The sequence below is a fragment of the Rhincodon typus genome, chromosome 9 (assembly GCF_021869965.1).
Source record: "Rhincodon typus isolate 14 chromosome 9, sRhiTyp1.1, whole genome shotgun sequence".
NCBI lineage: Eukaryota > Metazoa > Chordata > Chondrichthyes > Orectolobiformes > Rhincodontidae > Rhincodon > Rhincodon typus.
In genome coordinates this window covers 16,338,458-16,345,717 of record NC_063340.1, presented here as the reverse complement: position 1 = coordinate 16,345,717, position 7,260 = coordinate 16,338,458, and positions in this window count along the sequence as shown.

Here is a 7,260-nt window from a genome sequence, read left to right as displayed (position 1 = left end):
TTGGAATACCAGGCCTCAACAAACTGAGGCATATAAATAACAAGTGGGACAGAACACCGACGCTTCACCGGATGCGCACTGACAATGTTACCTAGCAGGATGATGAAATGTCTGCACTCAAATCCACCGGCTTGGCGAGCATGTCTACAATCTCATCCACAATCTGAGCTACAAACCTTATTGAAAACTTTACACTAAATCAAATACTGTATATGATTATTACACTAGTGTCTATCCTTTAAATATGTTTTTGGTTTCTTGTTGGCGGAGTGTAACATTGTACTTATAAAAAGACCTCAATAACAAGCCAGGCTAAAGGAGGAATTAACTGTTCTTCCAACATGTGACTGTAATTACTGCACTGTTGGGAGTAAATTCAATTTAAACTGATAAAATTAAAAGTCAAGATTATAAACATAAGGCTGTCATAAAACACCAAGTGTGATGCAAGGCTCACCATTCAGAACTCACCTACACCCATCTCACTATTATACTGGGTCATAAACAATAAATATTGTGTTTTATTGGGTAACTCCTCCAAACCACTCACCATCTAGATTTGTAAATATATTATTATTTCTTCAGTTTCACTGGGTCAAAATCCCAGAACTCCCTCCCTAATTGCATTGCGGATTTGCCTACAACAAATGGACTGCATTGGTCCACATGGCACTTCACAATTACTTTCTCAAGAGCAATTAAGGATGGGCAATAAGTGCTGCTGGACTCAGCCAGCAATGCCCACATCCCATGAATTAATAAAAAACTAAAGGTCTCCAATTAAATGTTAGGGAAACCGAAACCATTGGGGCAAATATTCTCCTGCTGGTATCTATGAAGGCAGGGTAACATATAAAATCCAGTGAGTGCCATTTCCACCACCTCCCCACCTGTCCTTGGTTTTTCAGAATTTAAACAGAGATGACACCAAGGAAGCCAGTCTTGGAGCCTATTAATGCCCTTAAGTGGTCAATTACTGTCCACTTAAGGGACTCATTCCACTACCAGTATAATACCAGTGGAGGGAATTTGTGACAGTGACTCTTGTGGCTATGCGGTAGCGTCCCTACGTCTGAGCAGGAGGCCCAGTTCAAGTCCTACCTGCTTCAGAAGTGTGCAACATCATTACCAAACAGCTTGATTAGAAAATATCATATCAGCACTTTGGCAAGGTAATTGGAACTTTTGTGAGGCCGTATTTAGGTCCATCAAAGACAATCTGACAATAGCAAACCCTGCAACTCCTTAACATACCATTCTGGTCTCTAAAACCCATCTCTAACTGGTGCCTACTAACTTGCACTCAAAGATACCCCAAACCCCACAGTTACCTGGGCTCCTTGATGTAACATTGTTGAGAGTCCCAGCAGAGGCAAACATTCCAAGTGGTACCACTAGGTCTTTAGATTTGTTGGCTGATTAACTGCCATCTCGGTCAAGTGGGACTTCCGCTCGAGCAGGTGGAAGTCCTATGTCCAACAGATTAATACTGCTACTAATGTTAAATATCTGTGGGGCCTCATATAGATTGTGGATGCCATACCAACATTTCTAGTGAGCAGGGCAAGAACCAGGCTGTTGCCAAATGTAACATTCTCATTAACCTTGTGACAGATCTCTGAAGTTTGATGTCTGACAGGCTTCCTACCTTGCACACGGCATGAAATAATTATTCCTCAACCCTTCCACTCTCCAACCAAGGGGCTCTCCTTGAGGCTAACCTTTTGATTTGAAACCTACTTTTTAATTAGTGATAAACAATTGGTGAAAGATTATTGGAGGTAGGTGGGAATCTGGAGCAATCAGGTCAGCCATGATCTTACCAAATGACAGTGCAGAGGTGTTGAGTGGCTTACCTCTGCTCCCAATTAGTATGTTTGTATACTTAAGATATTTTCTAATAAATCCATTCAGAGATGTTATCACATACCTCTGGAGCAGGTATTTGTGTTGAATATATTGGACAGTTGAACTCTCACTGAAGTGTAATTCAAAGAATTCCTCAATATTTTCAATAATTATCAACCCCGTTAAACATTAAATCAGAACACTAAAGAAATGCATTAATTTCCTAGATACTACAGTTTTAAAATTAGTACACAACAATAAGCATACATTAGCACAAGTTTTTTCCCAAAGAATGGATATATATTTCAAGCATATAAAAAGACATCACCCAAAACGCAGCTTCTGCAGATTGATGAAGTCACAGAAACATAGAAAAGAGTAGGCCATTCAGCCCGTCCAGCTTGCTCCATCGTTCAATATGACCAGAGCTGATCATCCAACTCCTGCTTAGACCCTATATCCTTTAGCCCTAAGAACTAAATCTTACTCCTTCTTGAAAACAGTCAATGTCTTGGCCACCACTGCTTTCTGTCGCAAAGAATTCCACAGGTTTACCACTCTGGGTGAAGAGATTTGTCTTCACCAGTCCTAAATAGCCTTCCCAGTAATGTTAAACTGTGACTCCAGATTGTGGACTTGCCAGTCTTCAGGGACATTCTCCCTGCACTTACCCCATCTAGTCCATCTACAATTTATGGGTTTCATTCTTCTAAACTCCAGCAAATATAATCTTAAGCAATCCAGTTTCTCTTGGCATGTCACTCCAGCCGTCCCAGGAATCAGTCTGGCAGGACTGATCAGTATACTCCCTCCACAGCCAGGGAAGGAGACCAAAATTGCATACAATATTCCAAGCGTGGTCTCACCAAGGCCCTGTACAATTACAGCAAGATATCCTAGGTCTTGTGCTCAAATCCTCTTGCTATGAAGGCCAACAGAACAACTGCCTGCTGCCCCTGTATACTTACTTTCAGTGAGTGGTATACAAGAAACCCACGTTTTGTTTCACTTAGCCCCTTTCCAAATCTATTACCATTGAGTCAAAAAAGTTGCCTTCCTGATTTTGCTACCGAAGTGGATAACTTCACATTAATCCACCTTATACTACTTCTGCCACTCATTTGTCCACTCACTCAATTTGTCCGGATCACATTAAAGCATCTCTGCACCCTGCTGGCAGCTCAGCCTCTCACCCAGCTTTATGTCATCTGCAAACTTGTAGATATTACATTTAGTTCCCTCATCTAAATCATTATAGCTGGGTCAAAGTATTGATCCCTGTGGTGCCCCATTTGTCACTGACTGCCATGTGGAAAAAGACTTGTTTACTTCTATCTTGTTTCCTGTGTGCCAATCCGTTCTCTATCCTTCAGTACAAGAACCCCAAACCCATACACTTTAATTTTGCATGCCAATCGCTTATGTGGGGGCTTAACAAAAGCCTTCTGAAGGTCCAAGTAAATCATAACCACTGGCTCCCCTTATTGACTCTACTGGTTACATCCTTAAATTCCAGTAGATTTGTCAAGCATGATTTCCCTTTTGTAAAGCCATGCTGAGTCACTCTGATCCTGTCACTGTTTTTCTAAGTGCTCTGCTATTATATCTTTTATAATGGATTCTAGCATTTCCCCACTGCCAATGTCGGGCAAACTGGTCTATAATCCTGTATTTTTTTCCTCTACCTCTTTTTTAAAAATAGTGAAGTTACATTAGCTGCCCTCCAATCCACAGAAACTGTTCCAGAATCTATAGAATCTTAAAAGACAAGGCAATAATGCATCCACTATTTCTAGGACCACTTGTTTAAGTACTCTGGGATGTAGATTATTGAGTCTTGGAAATTTATCGATCTTTAATTCTATCAATTTGCTTCTTATTTCTAATCATCTCCTTCTTATTTCTAAGTTCCACTCATACAGCTTCATTGGGCGATCCCTCAAAAATATCCTCGCCAGGGAAAACATTACTGCTGCACTTAATCAAAAAAGCCTGCCTTTTGATTCTTCCTACAACATCTAAACCACAGAACATTGAGCTGCCAGTCCTGTCCCTCCCTAAGCTATATTTCTGTAACAGCTATTCCTATACATGCCCCGATTTCATCCACTTTACCTGCATTGAAATAAAAGCAGTTTAATTCTTTAGAGTTATGTCGTTCTCTGACTTGCTTTTTTTAAAATAACTTGCTCTCTTTAATTTCAGGACAATCCTCACCCGTCTCTCTATTCTCACTACTACTTAGGATCTCTCCACCCCCTCGTTACACTAGTTTTAAGGCTCCCAAATAGAACTAGCAAATCTCTTTGCTAGGGTAATATGTCCCCTCCAATTCAGATGAAACTCACCCCTTTCTGCCCCAGCAGAAATCACAATGATCTATAAATCTGAATCCCTGCTCCTGCATCAACTCCTCAGCCACTGATTTATCTGCCCTACCTTCCTATTCCTACTCTCACTAGCACATGGAACAGGGAGTAATCATCAAACCTCAATCTCCGATGTAAATTTAGCAGAGGCTTTCGCATCACCCCACCCCCAACCCTCCTGTGTCACAGGCCGTTTCCTCCAAAGACTCCTTGCAGCCTCCACTAAGCCCTCCCATCCATCTCTCTCCCCACCCCCACGCACCTCCCTTGCAGCACTCATCTCCTTCGACCCATCCAAGCCCTAGTAGCCATGGTCTCCTCCCCAAAATCCCTGTACCTCCTCCACCACTTTCGTGCTCCCAAACCCCTCGTAGCCACCTTCTTCATATTGCCATGCCTGCCAAAGGTGGGGTGTAGGGGAAAAGATTCTTTTACAACACCATACCACCCTTCACCTCCCCAATCCCTCACCTAAATTCCACGCTGCACCACCATCAGCAGCAGCAAAAGGCTGCTCCCAGCTGTGACTCCCCTTCTCAGCCTTGGCAAAACAGTGGCTGGTTCCCCACTGCAACTTCCGCTCTACCCAGCTCCAACACCCAGTGACTCCCTCACTGCTAGCACTTCTCATCCATGTTTGCTGCTGATAGATCAAGCCTGTGATTAGAGGAGTTATTCCTCATCCTTTCCTCCCATTTGTTCATGGAGATTACTTTTCTGACTGGTCACTCCAGGAGTGAATTTTCTCCATGCAATTTGCAGACTTTCAGAGTTAGATCAACCCACTGTCCCTGTATATTTTTAGGGCTGCCTTGCATCCATCAACTTAAATTCATCCAAAATAATAATTCCCATCTCCTAATTTCCACCAAGTACCCATCAGTCATGTTCAATGAAAGACTTTGGTTCCTGGTCAAAATTCTCATCCTGGTTTTCAACTCTAAGACCTCTACTTCTAATCTCTGTGCCTATAGAATTGAATCTTCCAATCCTGGCAGTTTATCAGTCCCCAGAATTTTATTACATGCAACTATGAGCATGTTTTTGGCTGTCTGCACCCTAAATTCTGGTATTCCTCTCCAAATTTCTCATCCCATCTTTAAAATACTTGTTTAAGCCTACTCGCTGATCAAGCATCAATATCACCTAAGTGCCTTGAGAAATTTTATGTTCAAGTTGTTATTTAAAAGCAAGTTGCTGTAGCTTAAAACAGTGTTCACACATTTTGTCTCAATGCAGATACCCCTTACTCTGACAGTCATACCACCCCCAACTGGATTAACAACTGAGCTCAAGAAATGCATTTTCACCAATTTGCACAAAGGTTCTACATTCCAGATCTTACAACATGGATGGCAGAGGTCATGGCTGGTTGCCTTCAGGCAAGAAGCATAAGAGGCCAGAACCAGAGAACTGGCATGTTCAGGCACAGCAGGACTGGGAGGATAGTGCGATAGAAAGAGCAAGGACATAGAAGAATTCAAACACAAGGATGGAGCTCTTTGTGGTGTTAGGGAACTGGCAACTGTTACACTAGAGTATGCAAAGTGCAATTGGGACCTGAAATAAACCAAGCCAAGACAAAGACTTACCAAATCAGCAAATAATGGAGAAAACTAGAATGCTAAAAATGGTGCAGAAAATCAAGCGAGGAAGAGACAGCAGCTTGAAAATGGTGATTCCAAATGGTTTTTCTGTGAACATCTGAAAAACGAGCCAATATCTTCATTCAACCTCAGATCAGCACCAGGCTGAAACAACAGCCCAAGTTGTTTGTGTGTGAACACAAAGCATCTCACACGTTATTGCTGGATGTTGGGCCTTAAAATAATCCAGTAAGTGTTTCAATCGAGCCGAAGGTTAGTGTAATCAAGCGCATAATTCACATCCTTCCTCCAAAAAAGCTCTATTCACATGGTGAGTGATGAGGAGCAATTCAAAGTTTTGGCAAAGATCTGTAGCTCGGGTTGTGGGTGAGGTTGTTACTTGCTTGCCGAGCTGGCTTGTTCTCATTCAGACGTTTCGTCACTATGCTAGGTGACATCAGTGGAGCCTCCGATGAAGCGGTGTTCTTCTACTCCGCTTGGAATTTATACTGTTTGATCCGTTATGGTGAGTAGTGTCATTTCTGGTTTTGAACTGTATGAGTTTGTATATGGGGTCCAATTCTATGCATTTGTTGATTGCATTACAGGTGGAGAACCATGCCTTTAGGAATTCCCATGCATGTCTATGTTTGGCTTGGGCTACTATGGTTACCTTGTCCCCTAACATGGTGGCGAAACGTTTGAACGAGAACAAGTCAGCTCGGTGAGCACGTCAACAACCTCATGAGGAGCAATCTTTAGCGACAGTGAAGAAGCACTTCCCAGGTCCAACTGAATCTGGAAAGTAAGTGCAAAGCCTGCAGTTTTTAGCTTGGCAGCCTTAATGAGAGGTGAGTACTGTAGAAACCTGTCGAAGTGGCACAATAACTGAATATATAATGCAACTCCGTGCGTACACGGATTCATTCCCATTACACACAAATAACAGTGTGATTTGACATTAGTCTGTTGTGAGAGTATTGTTTACTTACTATTTGATGACTGAACAGAAATCTGCAGGTCATTTGATAGGCCTTCATGCTCATCGCTGAAAAGCAATGCAGTTTACTGTATTAAAAGGACACTGCTTGCATTGAAGTTGACATTCCAATCCAATAAAAATTGAATGATTGGACTGAAATCTGCACCAAAAATTTCTCTCCACGAAGTTCTATGACTTGGGGCTGCTGTGGAGTGTTACTTTAACTTGACAAAGCTCACGGGACAAATCTTGTGAGTTCCTGTTTACAAGCTTGTACACAAAACTCAAAAATCCTATCAAATTAAATTAGTACCATCACAAGAGTTCTGTTCTTTTCAAAACAACTGCAAAAACATCCGAGACAACAAGGTGCAGGGCTGGATGAACACAGCAGGCCAAGCAGCATCATAGGAGCAGAGAGGCTGACGTTTCGGGCCTAGACCCTTCATCAGAAAAGGGGGAGGGGAAGGGGGTT